The following is a 25,463-nucleotide window of genomic DNA, read 5'->3' as shown; positions in this document are numbered from 1 at the left end:
AATCAGCCTTATGTTCCTGGTCTCCAGACCCTATTTTCCTGCCTCACCACCACTTACCCAAAGTCAACCAATCAGTGCCGCAGTCTATTTCCTTTGGGTTGGGGATCTCCTCAGTTTCCTCCCTTCATGGTTGCCAGAAGGATGTTACCAGAAAGGGGTCCCAAGTCAGACCCCAAGACAGGGTTCCTGGGTCTGACGAAAGAAAGAATTTAGTGAGTCCATAGAGTAAAGTGAAAACAAGTTCATTAAGAAAGTAGAGGAATAAAAGAATGGCTACTCCGGAGACATAGCATAAAAATGGGCTGCTGGGTGCCCATTTTTATGGTTCTTTCTTTCTTTCTTTCTTTCTTTCTTTCTTTCTTTCTTTCTTTCTTTCTTTCTGTCTTTCTCTCTTTCTCTCTTTCTCTCTTTCTCTCTTTCTATATTTCCGTCTTCCTTTTTTTTTTTTTTTTTTTTTTTTTTTTGAGTCGGAGTCTCGCTCTGTCACCCAGGCTGGAGAGAAGTGGCATGATCTCGGCTCACTGCAAGCTCCACCTTCCGAGTTCACATCATTCTCCTGCCTCAGCCTCCCGAGTAGCTGGGACTATAGGCGCCCGCCGCCACGCCCGGCTAATTTTTTTTTTTGTATTTTAGTAGAGACAGGATTTCACCATGTTGGCCAGGATGGTCTCGATCTCCTGGCCTCATGATCCACCCGCCTCAGCCTCCCAAAGCGCTAGGATGACAGGCGTGAGCCACTGCGCCCAGGCTTATTTCTTTATTATATGCTAAACAAAGGGTGGATTATTCATGCTTCTCTTTTTTAGACCATATAGAGAACTTCCTGATACTGTCATGGCATTTGTAAACTGTCATGGCACTGGTGAGTGTAGCAGTGAGGACAACAAGAGGTTACTCTTGTCACCATCTTGGTTTTGCTGGATCAAATGGTAGATCTACTTTTAGTTCTTTAGAAATCTTCATACGGTTTTCCATAAAGGTTGTACTAATTTATATTCCCACCAGCAGTGTATAGTAATTCCCTTTTTACCACCTCCACCAACATCTATAAACATTAAGTTTATTAATAGCTGTATGTTTTTAGTAGACGATCTTTATCATTTTGAAGCAGTTCCCTTCTAGTCCTGTTTTCCTGAAAGTTTTTTTTTTTTTTCAGTGTTAATTTTTTTTTTAATCAGTGTTAAATTTATGAGTGTTAAATTTTGTCAAATTTTTTCCTGGTTTGATTAATATGATCATGTAACTTTTCTTGTTTAGCCTGTTAATATGGGGTATTTAACCCATGGGCTTTTTTTTTTTTTTTTTTTTTTTTTTTTTTTTTGAGACAGGGTCTGGAGTGCATCCTGGAGTGCAGTCATGTGATCATAGCTCACTGTAACCTATAACTCCTGGGCTCAAGCAATTTTTCTGCTTCAGCCTCCTGAGTAGCTGGGGTTACAGGCACATACCACCACGCCTGGCTATATTTTTTTATTCTTTCAAAGAGTTAAGGTCTTGCTATGTTTCCCAGGCTGGTCTTAAACCCCTGGCCTCAAGTGATCCTTCCACTTCAGCCTCCCAAAGTGTTGGTATCACAGGTGTGAGCCACTGCACCCAGCCCCATTGACTTTTTTTTTTTTTTTCCTTTTTTTTTTTTTTGAGACAGTGTCTCACTCTGTCACCCAGGCTAGAGTACAGTGGCATGATCTTGGCTCACTGAAACCTCTGCCTCCCAGGTTCAAGCGATTCTCCTGCCTCAGTCTCCTGAGTAGCTGGGATTACAGATATCCACAACCACGCCTGGCTAATTTTTTTATTTTTGGTAGAGACGGGGTTTCACCATGTTGGTCAGGCTGGTCTTGAACTCCTGACTTCATGATCTGCCTGCCTCGGCCTCCCAAAGTGCTGGGATTACAGGAGTGAGCCACCATGCCAAGCCTGCCCCATTGACTTTTAATGTAATTCTGATATGTTAGGACTTATGTCTGCCATTTTATTTTTTTTCTGCATGTTCTATTTGTCTTTTTCTGCCTTCCTGTGGATTACGTCAACTTTTTTTTTCTTAAGAATTCTGTTTTATCTATATTATTTGTGAGTACATCTCTTTATGCAACTTTTTAAAGTGATTGCTCTAGGCATTACATTACATTACACACACACACACACACACACAGATTTGCCTCTTGCAAAATACATATTTGTTGATGTTTTACATTTGAATAAAATATTAGGTAGTGTCCTTAAAAATTGGGAAATTTATGTCAGCTGATCAAACTTCAGAGAAAGATCTCCCCATATTTAGGGTTATCTCTCACATCAAGAAAAATATAAATTAGCTGCAAGGTCGAGATATATTTTAGGCTATTGGAATTGGCATCCCCAAAGAGGTTGCTATGAGGACTGAACAAGGGTGGAATGCTAAATATTTAACATTAAGAAGGCCAAGCAATAATTAAGCATAACAAACATCAGCCATGGTGCTGGAGCAAGGTCATAAAGGCCCCCTGCTTGGCTCATTAAGTTGCTATTTTGTAGGGAAGTCCAGGGGGTGCCTGGCAGGAAGAGGCACAGGGCTGCCAAGGTAGCTTTGTGTAATGGCTGTTTTACCAATGAGAAAACAGAGAAAATCCAATATGTACTATGATGGCATAGGCCTTAGGATTGAAAAATATTATTGTAGGTAAAATACTTAACACAAAGCCAGCACTTAGTAAGTGCTCAGTTAATGGCCATTCTTATTCTACTACTTCCTCCTTTCCCTTCCCTTTCCTCTTCCCCCTTCTTGTTTTTGTTCACTATATTGCATTACCCAAAAACAAATATCTGACCTACAATATTGAGTATAAAGTTTCTTTTCTGTCAAAATTTTTGGCCCTTCATGAAGCTAAATCAGAGGTTCCTCAACTTTCTTGAGTCTCTTTGTGTCTCAGTAACTATTTTAGGCTCTAGGCCAAAAGAAATACTCAATTCTTCTATTAATTAAATAGGTAGATCCAAACAACCCACTACTGGGTATCTATTGAAAGGAAAAGAAGTCATTATATAAAAAGACAACTACACTCATATGTTTATCATGGTCCACTTCACAATTGCAAAGATACAGAATCAACCTAAATACCCATCCATGAGTGGATAAAGAAAATGTGAGATATATATGGATAGACAGATAGATAGATAGAGAGATAAATGATCCAAATATAGATATATAATGGAATACTACTACTCAGGCATTAAAAAGAACAAAATAGTATTTTGTGCAACTTGGATAGAACTGGAGACGATTATCCTAAGTGAAGCAACTCAGGAATGGAAAATAAAATACCATACGTTTCTCACTTATAAGTGGGACCTAAGCTATGGGTATGCAAAGGCATACAGAGTGGTATAATGGACATTGGAGTCTCAGAAGGGGATAGGGTGGGAGAGGAGTAAGAGATGAAAAACCACCTACTGGGTACAATGTACACCATTTGGGTGATGTGTACACTAAAATCATAGATTTTACCACTATACAATTCATCATTGTAACCAAAAATCACTTGTACTACTAAAGCTATTGAAACTAAAAATAATTTTTTTAAAGAAAGTGGCATAGAAAGTAGAGTTTCCAAGCCAGCCAGAGCAAGATGGCTGAACAAAAGCCTGCACTGATTGTCCTCCCTAGAGGAACACCAAACTGAGCAACTATCCACACAAAAAAGCACCTTCATAAAAATGAAACATTAGGTAAGTGAGCACAGTAATTGGTTTGACTTCATATTACAGAAAGAGGAACTGAAGAAGATAGGAAAGAAAGTCTTGAACTGCTGATGCCACCCTTCTTCCATCCCCTGGCAGTGACCACATGATGCAGAGAGGAAATCTGCACTTGGGGAAGGGAAAGCACAGTGATTGTGGGGACTTTGCATTGAAACTTAGTGCTTCCCTGTCACACAGAAAGTCACATTGGGCAGAAATCTGCTGGTGCCCACATAGACAGCATTTAGGCCAGCTATGCCAGAGGCAAATCATCCATCCCAGTATTTGGAACCTGAGTTCTGGCAAGTCTTGCCACCATGGGCTAAAGTGCTATGGGTCCTAAATAAACTTGAAAAGCAGTCTAGGCTTAAAGAACTGCAATTACTGGACAAGTCCTGGTGCTGTGTTGGGCTCAGAGCCAATGGACTTGGGGGGCAGGAGATCTAGTGAGACAGTAGCCAAGGCAGTCAAGGGAATGCCTGTGCCATCGTCCTCCAAACACAAGCAGTCATGCTGGCAGCTCTGGGAGAGACTTCTTTCTTCTTGAAGAGAGGAGAGAAAAGAGTAAAAATACAAACCTAAAACAACAAAAGAAAAGAAACAGATAATATACAATGGAGCTCCAATATGTGTCTGGTAGCAGACTTCTCGGCAAAAACCTTATAGGCCAGCAGAAAGTAGTGTGACATATTTAAAGGGCTGAAGGAAAATAACTTTTATTCCAGAATAGTATATCCAGCAAAAACATCTTTCAAACATGAAGGAGAAATGAAGACTTTCCCAGACAAACAAAAGCTGCAGGATTTCATCATCACTAGGCCTGTCCTACAAGAAATGCTAAAGTTCTTCAGTCCAAAAGAAGAGGATGTTAATGAGCAATAAGAAACCTCTGAAGGTACGAAACTCACTGGTAGTAGTAAATACACAGAAAAACACAGACTGTTATGACTGTAATAGTGGTATGTAAACTACTCATATCTTCAATAGAAAGACTAAAAGATAAACCGATCAAAAATAATAACTAAAATAATGTATTAGTCCATTCTTGCATGGCTCTAAAGAAATGCCTGGGACTGGGTAATTTACAAAGAAAAGAGGTTTAATTGGCTCACAGTTCCACAGGCTTTGGAGCAGGAGGAAGAGAGAATTGGGGAGGTGCCATACACTTTTAAACAACCAGATCTCATGAGAACTCTATCACAAGAACAGCACCAAATGGGGAAGTCTGCCCCGATGATCTAATCACCTCCCACCTGGCCCCTCCTCCAACACTGGGGATTACAATTTGACATGAGATTGGGCAGGGACATAAATCCAAACCATGTCAAATAACTTTTTAAGACATAGACAGTACAAAAAGATATAAATAGAAACAACAAAAAGTTAAAAAGTTGGGTGATGAAGTTAAAGTGTTGAGTTTTCATTAGTATGCTCTTGGCTTGTTAGTTCTTTTTGTTGTTTATGTAATTAGTGTTGAGTTGTCATTAGTTTAAAATAATAGATTATGAGATATTTGCAAGCATCATTGCATACCACCAGAGAAAATCACCTTCAGTAAAAGGAAGACAGGGAGAAAGGAAAGAAGGAAGAGCAGGCAACAAACCAGAAAACAAGTAACAAGATGGCAGTAGTAAGTTCTTATCAATAATAACATTGAATGTAACTGGACTAAACTCTCCAATCAGAAGAGATAGAGTGACTGAATTGATTAAAAAACAAAAAACAACAACAAAAAAGTAAAAAAATAAAAACAACCAAGACCTAGGATATGTCGCCTGCAAGAAACACATTTTACTTATAAAAACATACATAGACTGAATATAAAGCGATGGAAAAAGATATACCATGCAAGTGAAAACCAAAAAAGAGAAGGAGTAGCTAGACTTACATCAGACAAAATACATTTCAAGACAAAAACTATGAAAAGAGACCAAGAAGGTAATTATAAAATGATAAAAGGGTCAATTCAGCAAGAGGATATAACAATTGAAACTACATACGCACCCAATAATGGAGCACTAGATATATAAAGCAAATATTGTTAGCAATAAACAGAGATATAGACTTCAATACAATAATAGCTGGAGAGTTAAACACCCCACTTTCAGCATTGGACAGATCAACCAGAAAGAAAATGAAAAGAGGAACATCAGACTTAATCTGCACTGCAGGCCAAAGGGACCTAATAAGCATCTACAGAACAGTTCATCATATGGGTGCAAAATAAACATTCTTCTAAGCACATGGATAATTATCAATGATAGGCTATATGTTAGGCCACTAAACAAGTCTTTAAATATCAAAAAAATTGAAATTATATCAAGTATATTATCTGACCACAATGGAATTAAACTAGAAATTAATAACAAGAAGAATTTTGGAAACTATACAAACACACAGAAATTAAACAATATACACTTGAATGACCAGGAGATCAATGAAGAAATTAAGAAGAAAATTTAAACATTTATTGAAACAAATAATAATGGAAACATAATGTACCAAAACCTATGGGATATAGGAAAAGCAGTACTAAGTGGAAAGTTTATAGCTATAAGTGCCCACATCAAAAAAGTAGGAAAACTTCAAATTAAAAAAAAATGGTTTATCTTAAAGAACTAGAAAAGCAAGAGTAAACTAAACCCAAAATTAGTAGAGAAAATATAATAAAGATAAAAACAACCAAATAAAATTGAAACAAAGAATACAAAAGATCCACAAAATGTAAAGTTGGTGTTTTAAAAAGAGAAAGTCAAACCTTTAGTCATACTTAAAAAGAGAGAGAAAGAAGATCTAAATAAATTAAATTAGAAATGGAAAAAGGGGCATTAAAACTAATACCACAGAAATTAGGAGGATTATTAGAGGCTATTGGGAACAATAGCCTCTAATAATTGGGGTCATTCAAGTGTATATTGAGAGCAGTAGCCTCTAATAAATTGGAAAAATCAATATATTGGAAAAACCAAGAAGAAATGTATAAATTCCTTGACACTACAGCCTACCAAGATTTAACTATGAAAAAATTCAAAACCTGAACAGAGCAATAACAAGTAACAAGATCAAAGCTGTAATAAAGTCTCCCAGCAAAGGAAAGCCTGGGCCCTGCTGGGTTTTCTGCTGAATTTTACCAAACATTTAAAGAAGAATGAATAGAAGTGCTATTCAAACTATTCCAAAAAAATAGGTGAGGAGTAAATACTTACAAACTTATTCTATGAGGCTAGTATTACCCTGATACCAAAATTAGACAAAGACACATCAAAAAGAGAAAACTACAGGCCAATATCCCTCATGAACATTGATGCAAAAATCCTTAACCAAGTACTAGCAAACTGAATTAAACAACACATTTAAAAGATCATTTTTTGTGACCAAATGGGATTTATCCCACAGATGCAAAGATGGTTCAACAAATGCAAATTAATCAATGTGATACATCTTATCAACAGCATGAAGGACGAAAACCAAATGATCTTTAAACTAGAAATCAATAACAAGAGCAATTTTGGAAAATATTCAAACACATGGATATTAATGCACTTGAATGACCAGTAGGTCAATGAAGAAATCAAGAAGATAAAAAAATTAAGAAGCTAAAAACCTTCAAAAAATTGAATATAGAACAAACATAACTCAACACAACAAAAGCCATATATGACAAACTCACAGCTAGTATCATACTGAATGAGGAAAAACTGAAAACCTTTCCTCTGAGATTTGGAACATAACAAGGATACCCACTGTCACGACTGTTATTCAACATAGTACTGGAAGTCCTAGCTAGAGCAATTAGACAAGATAAAGAAATAAAGGACATCCAAATTGGAAAGGGAGAAAACAAATTATTCTTGTTTGTAGGTGGTATGATCTTATATTTGGAAAGACCTAAAGACTCCACCAAGAAACTATTAAAACTAACAGACAAATTCAGTAAAGTTGCAGGATACAAAATCAACATATAAAAATTGGTAGCAGTTCTATATATCAAAAGTAAACCATCTGAAAAAGAAATCAGGAAACGAATCTCACTTACAATAGCTACAAATGAAATGAAATACTTAAGAATTAACTTGACCAAAGAAGTGAAAGATCTCTACTTTGAAAACTACAAAGGGGTGATCAAGATGGCTGACTAGAAGCAGCTGGTGTGTGTGGCTCTCATGGAGAGTGATATGGTTTGGCTGTGTCCTCATTCAAATCTCGACTTGAATTGTATCTCCCAGAATTCCCACATGTTGTGGGAGGGACCCAGGGGGAAGTAATTGACTCACAGGAGCCAATCTTTCCTGTGCAATTCTCATGATAGTGAATAAGTCTCATGAAAACTGATGGGTTTATCAGAGGCTTCTGCTTTCGCTTCCTCCTCATTTTTCTCTTGCCACCTCCAGGTAAGAAGTGCCTTTCACCTCCCTCCATGATTCTGAGGCCTCCCCAGTCATGTGGAACTGTAAGTCCAATTAAACCTCTTTTTCTTCCCAGTCTCGGATATGTCTTTATCAGCGGCATGAAAACAAACTAATACAGAGAAGAATGGAAAAGGCAAATAAATACAGTACCTGGAACTAAAACATCCAGGTATATGCATCAGGACTAATCAAGGAAACAACTCAACCCATGGAGCAAGGCAGGATGATGGCCCACCTGGGAGAGATACAGAGCCAGGGGACCCTCCCCAACTCAGGAAAGCAGTGAGTAAATGTGCAACCCTGGGAACCCACACTTCTCCCTTGGATCTTTACAACCCTTGGGTTGAACTCTCTCCACCAGGGCCTTCAGTCTGACACACAGAGCTATGTGGAGTCTTGGCAGAGCAGCCACTCAGGCACATGAAGATATCTGGGAGCCTTGGATACCTGGGCTTTCCAGGATTCACAGCAAAAGTAACTGCAACTCCAGCAAAGTGGGAGGTTAGACCCCTGTACATATCCCTAGGAAAATGGTTGAATCCAGGGGGCTAAGCAGCAATAGTCTACAGGTACCTCATAGGAGAAGACCCACTAGATTGGAACTCCAACCAGCCACTGATAGCAGTGTTGCACTTCACAGAGACAGAGCTCCTAGGGGGAGGGGTAGCCTGCCATCTTTGCCATTTGGCCAACTTAGTGGTTCCAGCCTTTGGGCTTTGGAGAGTCCAAGCCAACTGGGGGCTGAATTGATTCCCCAGCCCAGCATAGCTGTGCTACAAAAACATGGCCAGATAGTTTTTTAAACGTGTCCCAATCCCATTCTTCCTCACTGGGCAGGACCTCCAACCAGAATCTTGAGCCACCCCTACTGGTGGTTTCTGGATGATAGAGATTTAAAACCTCCCTGGGATGGAGCTCCCAGAGGCAGAGGTGGGCTGCCATCTTTGCTCTTTGGACAATTAGCCATTCGAGCCTTCAGGGTTTAGAGAGTCCAAGCCACCTGGGGGATGAAAGTGGTCCCCCAGCAGAGCATAGCTGCTCTACAAAAACATGGCCAGACTGCTTTTTAAAGCAGGTCTCCAATCCCATTCCTCCTCACTAAGTGGGACCTCCCAACCAGGGTTTCCAGCTACCCTCGCCAGTGCTCTCCAGCTGACAGATTTAAAGCCTCCCTGAATGCAGTTCCCAAAGGGAGTGCCAGGTTGCCATCTTTCCTGTTTGGGTTTCTTAACCATTCTGGCCTTCAGGCTTAGGAGAATCTGAGGTGACCAGGGGCAGTAGCAGACCCCAAGCACAGCACAGCTGCCCTACAAAAATGTGACCAGACTGCTTTTTAAAGTGGGTCCCCAATCCTGTTTCTCCTCACTGGGTGGGAACTCCCAACTGGAGTCTCCAGCCACATCCTAGAGGTACATTTAGGCTGGCAACAGGTCTGTACCTCCCTAGGACAAAGCTCCCAAAGGGAGGGGCAGGCCACCATATTTGCTGTTTCACAGCCTTCACTGTTGATACCTCCATGTACTGGAAAATCAGAGTGACTAGGGACTGGAGTGGACTCCCAGTATACTGCAGCAGCCCTACAAAAAAATGGCCAGATGGTTATGTGGATGCCCATTTCCATATCTCCTCACTGGGCAGGTCCTCCAGGCCTGGGCCTCCAGCCATCCACTGCCAGAGCTATCAAGACAGTAGCAGCTCTGCAACTCCCTGAACAAAGCCCCCAGGGAAAACTGAAAGCCTTTCTGTCACTGCCTCTGCAATGGAACTGCCCTTGCTTCCCTCATGCTAACAAAGGAACAAAGACCCTAAGGCCTTATCCACACCTCCAAGAAGCTGCAGTAGACCCAAGAAGAGGAGGCCAGTCTATCTCCCACAGGTCCCATCCAACCTCCCTGCTCATCACCAGACAGGAAGTCCCCAGCGTGGGCCCACAGCGCAGACCTTCCATCCTGGGCTGATTGCACTGAGCAATTGCTGACCTATGTATTTCTGGGGTGGAGCCCCCAGGAGACAAGCAAAATACCCTTGGCCATAACTGCTACTAAGAACTCTTCCTCTGCTGCCTCCAAGTTGGGGAAGGAGCGTAAACACTGAGATTGCCCCAGAGCTTCAGTGGGCAGCTCAGGAATGCCAAGCTGTGATCTACAGCCAGCACTCAAGGGGGAGAGGAACCCACTCTTTCAGATCATTGAGAGAGAACATGGCTGCAACTGTGAGGAAACAGTGAGGAGTGCAGTTGTGATTCATAGATTTGGCTTCTTTACATAATTCCATACTTCTTGGAGGTTTCTTGGGGAGCCAAATAACTGAGCAAGAGCCTATCAACTAACCAATACATGTAAGTGCCACCTACTAGATCACAACCCAAAACTTCAACACCCCAAATACCTCGCTTACATACTCCAATCTGAAACCAAAGACAAGAAGTCAGCTTCAAATAAAGAGCCTGCACAAAGTCTTGGCTCTGCGAAAACATCCAGAAAAGAAGTCTATTGACTCAATCTACACTGCAGTTAAAGGAACACCCACATGCAGAGATGAGAAAGAACCAACACAAGAACTCCAGTAACTCTCATGGCCAGAGTGTCATATGTCCTTCAAACAACTGCACCAATTCACCAACAAAAGTTCTTGACCAAGCTAAGCTGGCTGAAATGATAGAAAGAGAATTCAGAATATGGATAGGAATGAAGATCATCGAGATTCAGGAGAATGGTAAAACCCAATCCAAGTAAACTAAGAATCACAATAAAATAATACAGGAACTGAAGGACAAAATAGCTGGTATAGAAAAGAACCTAATGGATCTGACAGAGCCAAATAACACAAATACAAGAATTTCACAATGCAGTCACAAGTATTAACAGCAGAATAAACCAAGCTGAGGAAAGAATCTCAGAACTTGAAAACTGGATCTCTGAAATAAGGCAGTCAATAAAAATGGATCTTCAAAACCTCCAAGAAGTATGAAATTATGTAAAGAGGCCAAATCTTTTCATCACTGGCACCTCTGAAAGGGAGGGAGAGAAAGCAAGCAACTTGGAAAACATATTTTAGGAGATCTTCCATGAAAACTTCCCCAACCTTGCTAGAGAGGCCAACAGTCAAATTCAGAAAATACAAAGAACTCCTGCAAGATTTTACACAAGAAGATCATCCCCGAGACACGTAGTTGTCAGATTTTCCAAGGTTGAAATGAAAGAAAGAATGTTGAAGGCAGCTAGAGAGAAAGGGTAGGTCACCTACAAAGGAAACCCCATCAGGCTGACAGTGGACATCTCAGCTGAAACCCTATAAACCAGAAGAGATCAGGGGCCTATATTCAACATTCTTAAAGAAAAAAATATATTCAACTAGGAATTTCATATCTAGCCAAACTAAGCTTCCTAAGCAAAGGAGAAATAAGATCTTTTTCAGATAAGCAAATGTTGAGGGACCCACCTTACAAGAGATCTTGAAGGGATCACTAAATATTGAAAGGAAATACTGCTACCAGCTAATACAGAAACACATTTAAATACACAGACTGGTGACACTATAAAGCAACCACATGAATAATCCAGCGTAATAACCAGCTAACAACACAACAGGATCCAATCCACACATATTAATACCAACCTTAAATGTAAATGCACTAAATGCCCCACTTAAAGACACAGAGCAGTAAGCTGGATAAAAAAGTAAGACCCAATGGTATGCTGTCTTCAAGAGACCCATTGGATACGTATTGACACCCATAGGTTCAAAATAAAGGGATGGGGAAAAATTTACTAAGCAAATGGAATACAGAAAAAAGCAGGAGTTGCAATCCTAATTTCAGACAAAACAGACTTTAAACCAACAAAGATCAAAAGAGACAAGGAAGGCCATTACATAATGGTAAAGGGATCAATTCAACAAGAAGACCTAACTATCCTAAATATGTATGCACCCAACACAGGAGTACCCAGATTCATAAAGCAAGTTCTTAGAGACCTACAAAAAGACATAGACTTCCACACAATAGTAGTGGGAGACTTCAACACTCCACTGACAGTATTAGACAGATCATTGAGGCAGAAAATTAACAAAGATATTCAGGACCTGAACTCAACATTGGACCAAATGGAACTGATAGACCTCTATAGAACTCTCCAATGAAAAACAACAGAGTATAAATTCTTCTCATCACCACATGTCACATGCTTTAAAATCAACTACATAATTGAACATAAAACAATCCTCAGAAATGCAAAAGAATAAACATCATACCAAACACCCTCTCAGACAACACTGCAATAAAAATAGAAGTAAAGACTAAGAATCACTCAAAACCATGCAATTATGTAGAAATGAAACAACATGCTCCTGAATGACTTTTGGGTAAATAATGAAATTAAGGCAGAAATCAATAAGTTCTTTGAAACTAATGAGAACAAAGATACAAGATACGAGAATATCTGAGGCACAGCTAAGGCAGTGTTAAGAAGGAAATTCATAGCACTAAATGCCCACATCAAAAAGTTACGAGATCTCAAATTAACAACTTAACTTCACAAAGCAAGAACAAATTAACACCAAATCTAGCAAAATCAGAGCTAAACTGAAGGAAATCAAGACACAAAACATGATCTTAGAACTTGAAGATGGGCTCACTGAAATAAAACAGTCAAAAAAATAAAATTTAAGAAAAGAATAAAAAGAAGTGAACAAAACCTGTGAGAAGTATGGAATTATGTAAAGAGGTCTAATCTATGAATTACTGGCATCTCTGAAAGAGAAGAGAATTCATTCAAAAGTTCAACTAATGCAGGAGTTGGTTTTTTGAAAAAAATAATAAGGCTGCTAGCTAAACTAATAAAGAAAATAGAGAAGATGCAAGTAAACACAATTAGAAATGATGAAGGGAATGTTACCACTGACCCCATAAAATAAAAAATAACCATCAGAAACTACTATGAACACCTCCATGCACACAAACTAAAAAACCTAAAAGAGATGGATCCATTTCTGGACACATATATCCTCCCAAGACTGAACCAGGAAGAAGTTGATTCCCTGAATGACCAATATCTAGCTCTGAAATTGCATCAATAATGAATACCCTATCAACCCAAAAAAGCGTAGTACCTAATGGATTCCCAGCCAAATTCTACCAGATGTACAAAGACAAGCTAGTACCATTCCTACTGAAACTATTCCAAAAATTTGAAGAGAAAGGACTCCTCCCCAGTGCATTCTATGAGGACAGCATCACCCTGATACCAAAACCTCGCAGACAAACACGTACACAAAAAACTTCAGTTCAATATCCTTAGTAAGCACTGGTGCAAAAATCCTCACCAAAATAATTGCAAACCAAATATAGCAGCATATCAAAAAGCTAATCATCCACAATCCAGTAGGCTTCATCCCCAGATTTGCAACGTTGGTTCAACATATGCAAATAAAGAAATGTGATTCATCACATAAACAGAACTAAACACAAAAAACCACATGATTGTCTCAATAGACACAGAAAAGGCTTTTTAAAAAATTCAAAAACGCTTCATGTTAAAAACCCTCAATAAACTAGGTATTGTTGGAACATACCTCAAAATAATAAGAGCCATCTGTGAGAAAACCACACCCAGCATTGTACTGAATCGGCAAAAGCTGGAAGCATTTCTCTTGATAACTGGCATAAGACAAGGGTGCCTTCTCTCATCCCCCCTATTCAACCTGGGGATGATTAATGGGTATAAAAATATAGTTAGGATGAATAAGATCTAGCATTTGATAGCACAACAGAGCAACTACAGTCAATAATAATTTATGGTACACTTTAGCATATCTAAAATGGTAAAATTGGATTGTTTGTAAAATAACAAAAGGATAAATACTTAAAGTGATGGATACCATATTTACCCAATTTGATTCTTACACATTGTATGTCTGTATCAAAATATCTCATGTATTCCATAAATATACATCTACCATGTACCACAAAAATCAAAAATAAATTTAAAAATAATAATAAAAAAGAAAGTAGAGTTTCCATAAATCCCCATTCCCTCCCTGCCCCACCCCTAGTTTCTTCTATTATTAACATCTGGCATTAGGGCTGCACATAATATTATGATTAACTAATCAATATTGATACATAATTATTAACCAAAATCCATAGTTTACATTAGGATTCACTCTTTGCATTGTATAGTTCTATGGATTTTGACAAATGTGGAATGTCATATATCCACCATTACCGTATCATACAAAAGAATTTCTCTGCCTTAAAAATGCCTTGTGCTCCACCTATTCATCTTTCCCCCTACCCTAAAATCTTGGCCCACTGAATTTTTATAATTTCTAAGTTTCATCTCTCCCAACCTGTCATATAGGTGAGATCATACAGGATGTAGCTTTTTCATACTGCTCTTTTTCACTTAGCAATATACATTCCTTCATGTCTTTTCCTAGCTTGATATTTCATTTCTCTTTTTTCTTTTCTTTTCTGTTTTTATAGAGACGAGAGTCTCACTATGTTGCCAGGGGTGGTCTCAAACTCCTGGATTCAAGCGATCCTCCTGCCTCGGCCTCCCAAAGTTCTGGGATTACAGATGTGAGTCACTGCACGCAGTCTCATTTCTTTTTATCACTGAGAAATATGCTATTGTATAGATGTACCATAGTTTGTTTACACATTCACCCACTGAAGAACATCTTAGTTGCTTCTAACTTTTGGTAATTATGAATAAAGCTGCTATAAACATTCTTATGGAGGTTTTTGTGTAAACACAAGTTTTCAGTTCATTTGGGTAAATGCCTAGGAGCAGGATTTCTCTATCATATGGTAAGCCTATGTTTAGCTTTGTAAGAAACTACCACAGTTATCTTCCAAAGTGCTATAAAATTTTACATTCTCCTGAACAGTGAATGAGGGTTCCAATTGCTCCACATGCTCACCAGCATTTGGTGTTCTCAGTCAGTGTTTTGGATTTTAGCCATTCTGATAGGTGTGTAGAAGTATCTTGTTTTAATTTTCAATTATTTAATGGCATATAATGTTGAGCATGTTTTCATAGGCTTATTTTCCTATTTTATATCTTATTTGCTATTTGCATATCTTCTTTGGTGAATTTGCCATCTATACAGATATTTTGTCCATTTTAAAGTTGGGTTGTTTGTTTACTTATTGTGAGTTTGAAGAGTTTTTTGTATATTTTGGATCCATGTCATTTATCAGATATGTATTCTGCAAATAGTTTCATCCAGTCTGTGGCTTTGTTCATTTTAAACAAACAAAGTTTAATAACGTGTACTTTATGTGGTACATAAGGTACATAATATGTGGGAGATACTCACAAAAATGAGTACATCTCACAGGTGGCTTTGAATTCCAACTTATGTAGCATCTTCAACAAACAACAGCAAATTTAGAGAAGTGACAAGACAAAAGAAAAAAGACTTTGAGTCTCGAAGGGTGGCAAATTATAGAAAGGCAAAGAAATGGTAGATACAGACTAGTTAATAAAGCTCATTACCTAGGTTCCTCTGGCACTGATCCCTAGGCTGGTAAGGGGTTGTCCTTCCTGGTAGAAAGGGGAGTAGGGACACATTGGTGAATTTATGTCCTGCTTTTAAGCAAATAGTGGGAGAACAGAAAACTCCTTTTATATTTGCTTTTTCCCATTTGTCTTCAGCTCAAAATAATCCTTAGGCCAAAGTGGCATATTCTAGTCACTTACAGTCCTCCCTTTGAACTTTATTTCAGAAAGTTTCATATATTAAAAGCTGAGTTCACAGTCCCATATCTTATGGAGCCAATCTCTTAGTCCTGATTTCAGTTAAACTCAGGTCAATTGAGTTAGAGAGTTGTATATCATTTCAGGTGGCAGTGTTGCAGGTGGGTTCCCAACAAGGTTAGGCCTCTATATGGTGCAAGCAAACAGGTATTTAAGTAGAGTCATTTCTACGGACACAAAAAAACTAAAGGTTAATCACTGGAAAAAAATGATAAATCAGCTTCTAAGTCCATAAGGCAGTCATGTGAGAGAGTTCTAGATTTGATCTCAAAACCTCTTAGATGGTGGAATGAGGATGGCAGTTAAAATCTAATGTGTTTTCCTCGTTTGTGGTTTGAATATCTCTGGTGATATCAGAGCATGTTCCAGTGAACTTTCTGAGTGGCCCACACAGCAACAGGCATCAAGGTTGCCTATATTTGAACTTTTGTGGCTGAAGATTCATTTGATGAATCCGATTTTTCTGAAATAGATTATTCTTATGATTCAAATGATTCTGATGTTAGTTCTGTTTAGAAATAACTCTAAAAATGGTCTTTATATTTTATTTTCACATTGAAAATCCGTCAAATTTGCTTCAACCTCAAAGAGCATGTTGATGTAAAATTAAATGAAAATCTTCAGGGTCTAAAGTTAGGCATTTTTTAAGAATTGTCACTAAAGCATAATTTAAAAAAGGGAAAATTGATAAGGTTGACTCCATCAAAATTTGCTTCGTGAAAGCCCATGTGAAGAGGGTTAAAAGATAAACTACAGGCTGATCAAAAACATTTGCAAACCACATATTCAGTAAAGAACTAGTATCTGTAATAAGAACTCTCAAAAACTCCACACTAATAAAATAAATAATTCATTTAGAAAATAGGCAAAAGACATGCAGATACATCTCTTAATAGGACATGCAGATAATAGGTAAGCACATGAAAAGATATTTGACACCATTAGCCACTAGGGAAATAGAAATTAAAACTGATATAAGAGTTAAAAAGAAATTATTTAGGCAGATAGTGAGGGTAAGGAAGTCCTTGATAAGGTTTTCCTTTCAGTGAAAAGCAGCCCCCAAATAATTTCTTTTCTAATAAAGAGCAGCCTATAAAATTGAGCTTCAGACATAGATAAGCAAGCTGGAAGCTTGCATGGGTGAATGCCAGCAGCTGTGCCAATAGGAAAAGGCTACCTGTGGGCCAGGCATGTTCAACATGGTACCTCCATCTCCCCTTTTCTTTGCCAACCATGTGTACAGTAAGGGACAGACAACATGACACCAGCCAGGAAGAGACCCTATTTGCATAATAAGAGATGAGGGTGGGGTGGCCACCTTCCTCGCATGCTATGTAAATGGCACACCTGGTCCAGCCAATCTTTGGGCCCTATGTGAATCAGATACTGCCTCCTGAAGCCAGTCTCTAAAACCCCATGCACTTCACCACGGAACCAGAAGACCCACCTGGGCACCCCTCTCTCTCTGCAGGAGAGAGAGCTATTCTCTGTTCTCTTTCTTTCACCTATTAAACTTCCACTCTTAAATTCACTACTTGTGTGTCCATGTCCTTGATTCCCTTGACATGAGACAACAAACCTCAAGGATTTACCCCAGACAATGACACTGCTTCAAAACCAGAATAACATATCACTACACATCTATCAGAAAAGCTAAAAAAATAGTAGCAACACTAAATTCTGATTACGGTGCTAAGAAACTGGATCACTCATACATTGCTGCTGGAAATGTGAAAAGATATAGCCACACTATAAAACATTTTGGCAATTCCTTACAAAACTAAAGATACAACCACATGGCCCAACAGTTGCTTTCCTCCCAGAGCCCAAGGGCCATTTACAAAGTCAAACTTGTGACAAGAGGGCCTATATAGCAAAAAAGTTACCAAACAGAATTAGGTTTTATTGGTAAAAAGCTGGGGGAATATTCATGAAATGGAATTATAAGGGTAATGCCTCAGGGATGTAAATTTAAGTTAGCGAAACTGCCATTGCAAAAGTTATCACACTAAGAAAATTATGACAGTGAAAGAGATCTGATCTAACCAACCCAATCTTGTCTTTAACCTCCAAACTGTCCTTAACCTTTTTCCCATTTGCCCTAAGAATACTTGCTGGTGGCACTTGCAGCTGCAGTGCTTACCCCAAGATAACTTTGCCACAAAATATCTCGCTTTTATTATTATTTTTGGATCGCTCTAGTATATCAACTTTGGAAACAAAAGACATCATTCTATTTATAGTATTCTGTTTTTAGTAGTGGTGTTTCCATTTACAAAACATAGTAATTCGTGATTGCTGAAAATGTCAAATTCTAGAAAATGTAGCATTCCTATTCATGTGGGGAACTCACTTGATTGTCCTACTGCCCTACAGTCAAGTAGGTGTTCAGTCTCTACTATGGCCCAATAGCAAGCCAAAAGCTATCTCTCAAAATGAGGGTAATTAATTTTCAAATCAGGTATGATTTTGCCCCAAAACGCCATGGAACTCTCCTCTAATTCTCTTATCAGGGCTTCCACAGAATCCCCCAGCATGTTGATCAGCCATACATATTTTGAAAATCACTGGAATCACTGGTCATAAGTAGGGTGACCATATAATTGATCAATCCAACTAGAACAATGTTGAGAGTAAAAGGAGGCACTAGTAATAAACATGTTGGGAAAATGTATGGTCATCCAATCATAAAAGCCAAGTGATTCATTTGTTCACTCTGCATCCTTTGCCAGCTAGAGTACACATTGAAAGATGAATATAGAAAATTTTGATAAAGAGCTCTCAGTTATATCCTGGATTAGGTTATTGAATTTCAAGGCAAAACTTCTTCAAGCACTCAGGCAGAAAAGGTAAATATTTAATTAGTTATCACACTTTAGTGTGAATGAGAAGTACCTGGATGTACTGTTAAAACAGCCTACTCAACTTTATACTTGGAATTTCTAATTCTGTAGCTATAAAATGGACTTGAGAATTTGCATATTAACAAATTCTCAGGTGGTATTGATGTTGCTAATCCAGGGGTCATACTTTTAAGAACCATTGATCTATAGAAGAAGAAGAAGAAAAAAAAAAAAAAAAAAACATAGACTGTCCTCAGTTTTTTTCCACAGCAACATGTAATACCAAATGATAATATTCTAAAGAGAAACCTATACCAAGATGTAGTTGAAGTTTTAGGTCCACCAACAGCTTTTATAAACATGAACAAACTCTAGGAACATTGCCTTCTAGAGAACCTTTTGCAAAAACCGTAAGATGATAAAATCACTCTTTTTTTTTTTTTCTGATACTAGGATCTAGGGGTTACAGTGTATTTATGACCTGGCTGTCTAAAGAAAGGTTGTTGTATGGTTTGGCTTTGTCCCTGCCCAGATCTCCATCTTGACTTCCCACGTATTTTGGGAGGGACCCAGTGGGAGGTGATTGAATCATGGGGTCAGGTCCTTCCCATGCTGTTCTCGTGATAGTGAATGAGTTTCATGAGACCTGATGGTTTTTAAAAGGGGCGTTCCCCTGCACAGCTCTCTCTTTGCCTGCCGCTATTACATAAGATGTGACCTGCTCCTCCTTGCTTTCTGCCATGATTGTGAGGCTGCCCCAGCCATGTGGAACTGTAAGTCCAATTAAACCTCTTCCTTTTGTAAATTACCCAGTCTTGGGTATGTATTTATCAACAGCATGAACACGGACTAATACAGTAAATTGGTACCAGTGGAGTTGCTGAAAAGATATCCAAAAATGTGGAAGCAACTTTTGAACTGGGTAACAGGCAGAGGTTGGAACAGTTTGGAGAGCTCAGAAGAAGACAGGAAAATGTGGGAAAGTTTGGAGCTTCCTAGAGACTTGTTGAATGGCTTTAAGAAAAATGCCAATAGTGATATGAACAATAAGGTCCAGGCTGAGGTGGTCTCAGATGGAGATAAGGAACTTGTTGGGAACTGGATCAAAGGTGACTCTTGCTATATTTTAGCAAAGAGACTGGCCGCATTTTGCCACTGCCCTAAAGATTTGTGGAACTTTCAACTTGAGAGAGATGATTTAGGGCATCTGGCAGAAAAAATTTCTAAGCAGCAAAGAATTCAAGAGGTGAGTTGGGTGCCGTTAAAGGTGTTCAGTTTAATAAGGGAAGCAGAGCATAAAAGTTTGGAAAATTTGCAGCCTGACTATGCAATAGGAAAAAAATTTTTTTCTAGGGAGAAAATCAAGCCGGTTGTAGAAATTTGCATAAGTAGCAAAGAGCCTAATGTTAATCCCCAAGACCATGGGGAAAATCTCTTCCGGCCATGTCAGAGACCTTCATGGCAGCCCATCACAGGCATGGAGGCCCAGGAGTAAAAAGTGGTTTTGTGGGCTAGGTCCAGAGTCTCCTGCTGTGTGCAGTTGAGGGACTTGGTGGCATGTGTCCCAGTTGCTCCAGCCATGGTTGAAAGGGGCCAACATAGAGCTCAGGCCATGGCTTCAGAGGGTGCAAGCCCCAAGCCTTGGCAGTTTCCATGTGGTATTGGGTCTGTGGGTGCACAGAAGTCAAGAATTGAGGTTTGGGAACCTCTGCCTAGGTTTCAGAAGATGTATGGAAATGCCTGGATGCTCAGGCAAAAGTTTGCTGCAGGGGTGGGGCCCTCATGGAGAATCTCTGCTAGGGTGGTGCAGAAGGGAAATGTGGGGTTGGAGCCCCCACAAAGAGTCCCTACTGAGGCACTGCCTAGTGGAGCTGTGACAAGTGGGCCACTGTCCTCCAAACCCCAGAATGGTAGATCTACCAACAGCTTGCACCATGCACCTGGAAAAGCCACAGGCACTCAATGCCAGCACATGAAAGCAGCTAGGAGGGAGGCTGTATCCTGCAAAGCCACAGGGGTGGAGCTGCCCAAGACCATGGGAACCCACCTCGTGCATCAGTGTGACCTGGATGCAAGATGTGGAGTTAAAGAAGATCATTTTGGAACTTTAAGATTTGACTGCTCTGCTGGATTTCAGACTTGCATGGGGCCTGTACTCCTTTGTTTTAGCCAATTTCTCCCATTTGAAATGGCTGTATTTACCTAATGCCTGTTTCCCCAGTGTATCTAGGAAGTAACTAACTTGCTTTTGATTTTACAGACTCATAGATGGAAGGGACCAGCGTTGTCTACATGGGACTTTAAACTTGGACTTCTGGGTTAAAGCTGAAATGAGCTGAGACTTCGGGGGACTGATGGGAAGGCATGACTGGTTTTGAAATATGAGGACATGAGATTTGGGAATGGCCCGGGGCAGAATGATACAGTTTGGCTGTGGCCCCGCCCTAATCTCCATCTTAAATTCCCACATGTTTTGAGAGGCACCCAGTGGGAGGTGATTGAATCATGGGGGCAGGTCTTTCCTGTGCTGTTCTTGTGATAGTGAATGAGTTGCACGAGATCTGATGGTTTTAAAATGGGTGTTCCCCTGCACAGCTCTCTCTTTGCCTGCCGCCATCCACATAAGATGTGACCTGCTCCTCCTTGCTTTCTGCCATGATTGTGAGGCTTCCTCAGCCATGTGGAACTGTAAATCCAATTAAACCTCTTTCTTTTGTAAATTGCCCAGCAGCATGAAAACAGATTTATACAGGTTGTTATTTACTAACCTCAGATTCAGATGAGGTTTCCAGTAATATAAAACTTGACAATGCTCTAGGTTTACCTACTACTATATTTCTCTGTCTCCTTTCCTTCCATTCAGCTAAAGAAATTAAGGCTCTGGTGCTGTCAAACTGTCTGACTCATCTGAAATGAAAACTTTTATGTTTGTCAAAAATTGTGAAATATGTTTGAGATGATTAAAATAAATCTGAAGGCTTGGCTAGTTTATGTATGTATGTACCTGAACTTCAGGTGAACTCTATGAACACTGTCCTCTATAAAAAAGTGCAGCTTTTTTTTTTTTTCTGCAGAATCCTAAAAGATCAGAACAGCTTTTGATTTTTAAGATGACCATCAGAATTCTTTGTTCCCCTTCTGTGGAAGTTGGAAAATAACCCTGAATAAAGATTATCTTTTTTGGGTTTTCTAACATAAACATAACTAGTTTTGTTTACTGTAACAACAAAACTAAGTTGAGAGATGCAGAGCTGTAATGTTAGAGGAAGTATGAGAGTGCCAGTATTTTCATTTTTAATACCAGGAAGTCCATTTGAAACCTGAGGGTTTAAAGCACAACGATTCTAACTGCATCACGTTTTTCTTTGTCTCCTTTCGTAATCTAGGAGGGTTCTTTTAAGAAATAAAATCCCTTGAAATGAAAGATTTAAAGCTTAACAATTCCTCTAGTTTCCCTTCAATTTACTTTTCTTCTGTTAAAATCCAGCAAAACAGTTTTTATTTTTTATTTTTTTTGGACAAAGTCTCACTTTGTTGCCCAGGCTGGAGTGCAGTGACACGGTCACAGCTCACTGCAGCCTTGACCTTCTAGGCTCAAGCGATCCTCCCACCTCAGTCTACCAAACTGGGAGTACAAGCACATGCCACCATGCCTGGCTAATTTTTTTTTTTTAATTTTTATTGTTAGTAGATACGAGGTCTCGCTATGTTGCTGAGGCTAGTCTGTAATTCCTGAGCTTAAGTAATCCCCCCACCTCTGGTCCCCAAAGTGCTAAGATTACAGGTGTGAGCCACTGCAGCCAGCAAAAGTTTTTTTTTTTTTTTTTAAACTAAAAGTAGTAGCATTCATATGAACACATTTTGAAAGGTTTTCTATTGCTTTCATTCTATATAAGCAGAGAAAAAATACTTGGAATGATGTTCAACTACTATGCTTAAAATTTTCACTGAGGTGTAATATACAAATCAGAAAATTCACTTATGATTGTACAAGTTAACAATTTCTAGTAAATTTACAAAGTTGTTCTACCATCATAACAAACAATTTTAGAACATTTCTATCACTCTGAAAATAACCCTCATGTTCACTTACCATCTCTTCCCACTCCAGTGCTGGGCGACCACTAATTTACTTTGTCTCTACAGATTTGCCTTTTCTGGACATTCTGTACAAATAGAATCACCTCATATGTAGTCTTTGTATCTGACTTCTTTTCTTTAGTATAATGTTTTTGAAGCTCATCCATGTTGCAGCATGTCAGTAATTTATTCCCTTTTATTACAGAAGTCCATGGATATGCCTACCACATCATGGAGTGAATTGTGTCCTTGCCCCCCAAATTCATATGTTGAAGCACTAACCCTCCAGTACGTCAGAATGTAACTATATTTGGAAAAAAGTCCTTTAAGGAGGGTGTTAATTTAAAATCAGGCTATTTAGGGTATGTCCTACTCCAATCTGACTGGTGTCCTAGAAAGAAAAGATCAGGACATACGAGAGAGAAAGTGAGAAGGCTACCATCTGCAAGCCAAGGAAAAGAGGCTTCAGGAGAAACCAAATCTGCAGGCACCTTAATCTTGAACTTCCAGTCTCCAGAACTGTGAGAAGTAAATTTCTGTTGTTTAAGCCACCCAGTCTGTGATATTTTGTTATGGCAACCCTAGCCGACTAACTCACCATTCTGGTGGTTATGAAGTGTTATCTCACTGTGGTTTTAATTTTCATTTCCCTAATGATATATATCATCTTTTCATGTGCTTGTTGGCAATTTTTGTATCTTCTTTGATGAAGTCTCTATTTAAACGTTGCCCACTTAAAACAAGTTGGGTTTGTCTTATTGTTGAGTTGTAAGCCCTCCTGATATATTCCGGTTAGAAGTACTTTATCAGAAATATGATTTGCAAATATGTTCTCTAAGGTTGTAGTTTGTATTTTGTTTTCTTAATGGTATTCTTTTGAAATAAAAAAGTTTTACATTTTGATAAAATTGAATTTATACATTTTATCTTTTAAGGATTATGCTATTGGTGTCATATCTAAGGACTCTGCCTTACCTGAGGACAAAAAAGATTTTCTTATACTTTTTGGGGTTTAGCTCTTACATTTAGATCTATTGTCTATTTGAAGTTAATTTTTGTATAAGGTGTAAGAGTCTAAATCCATCTTTTTGAATGTAACTAAACAAATGGTCTATCACCATTTATAGAAAACACTGTCTTTGCCTCATTGAATTGCCTTAACAGCTTTGTCAAAAATCAATTTATCCACAGCTATAGGAGTTTTTTTCTGAACTCTCAGTTTATGTCATATTGATCAATATTTCAATACCACACTATCTTGATTATTTTATAGTATATTTTAAAGTTGAGACGTATGTAAATCCTCCAATTTTATTTTTCAAGATTTTTCAAGATTGTTTGGTCTATTCTGGGAACTAAGCTTGCTTATCTGGAATAAATCCCACTTGTTCATGGTGTATTAAAAGATTTGCTAATACTCTATAAAAGATTTTGCTTCTAATTCTAGGAGAGATGTTTAGGTTTTTTTGTTTTTTGTAATGTCTTTGACTTTGTACTGGCCTTTTAAATACATTGGGAAATATTTCCTCTTCTATTTTCTGGAAGAGATTATGTAAAGTTGGTGTTAATTCCCTTTTAAAAGTTTAGTAGAATTACTCAGTGAGACCATCTGGGCCTGGAGATTTTATTTTGGAGAGGTTTTTTTGTTTGTTTGTTTTTTTCATTAGAGTCTCGCTGTGTCACCAGGCTGGAGTGCAGTCACATGATCTCAGCTCACTGCAACCTCCACCTCCTGGATTCAAGTGATTCTCCTGCCTCAGCCTCCTGAGTAGCTGGGATTACAGGCATGTGCCACCACACCCAGCTAATTTTTATATTTTTAGTAGAGACAGAATTTCACCATGTTGGCCAGGATAGTCTCTATCTCCTGACCTTGTGATCTGCCTCCCTGGGCCTCCCAAAGTGCTGGGATTACAGGTGTGAGCCACCGCGCTCGGCCTTTGGAGAGATTTTTAATTAAAAATTCAATCTCCTTAATAATAATAGGGCTATTTAGATTGTCTATTTCATCTTAGTTGAGTTTTTGTAGTTTGTGTTTCTCATGGAATTGGTCCATTTATTCTAAATTGTCAAATTTATGAGCATAAAGTCATATGTAATACTATTATCTTTTTTAATGGTTGCAGTATTTGAAATAAGAATTCTTGTTTAAGTCCTCATATTGGTGACTCATTTTCTATTTTTGTCAATCTTGCTAGGGGTTTATTGATTTTATTACAGTTTTCTGAAGAACCATATTTTCCTTTCATTGTATTTTTTAGTAAGATTTTCCTATTTTCAATTTCATTGGCTTCTGCTCTTTACTATTTTATTCCTTCTTCTTGTTTTGGATTTATTTTGCTCTTTTTGAGGAAAAGTAGGAACTCAAATTATCGACATGACACCTTTCTTAACTTTTTTTTGGGGGGGGGTAGTGAAAGTTTATTTAAAAATTTTAGAGAAGGAACGAAAGGAAGTATACTTGGAAGAAGGCCAAGTGGGCAACATGAGAGATCAAGTGCCCCTTTCTTCATTTTTAATGTAAGTATACAGTGCTATGAATTTTCTTCTTAGCTGTATCCCACGTACTTTGATATGTTTTCATTTATCCTTTTAATTTACTTTGAGACTCCCTGTTTGACCCATCCTTTAATGTTCCATGTGTTGCGGGA

The 25,463-nt window shown here is 38.6% G+C and overlaps 1 protein-coding gene across 1 annotated transcript in view; it reads left to right on the top strand.

The window, feature by feature from the left end:
• FAM162A (family with sequence similarity 162 member A) overlaps positions 1–25,463 on the top strand; it is a 569,879-nt gene that overhangs the window by 118,689 nt on the left and 425,727 nt on the right. The gene's annotated exons all lie outside the window — the stretch shown is intronic.

Source organism: Macaca thibetana, chromosome 2, assembly GCF_024542745.1.
Source record: "Macaca thibetana thibetana isolate TM-01 chromosome 2, ASM2454274v1, whole genome shotgun sequence".
In the NCBI taxonomy this organism is placed as follows: Eukaryota; Metazoa; Chordata; class Mammalia; order Primates; family Cercopithecidae; genus Macaca; species Macaca thibetana.
Note: the sequence above shows the minus strand (reverse complement) of the source record. Positions and strands in the feature narration are given on the sequence as shown.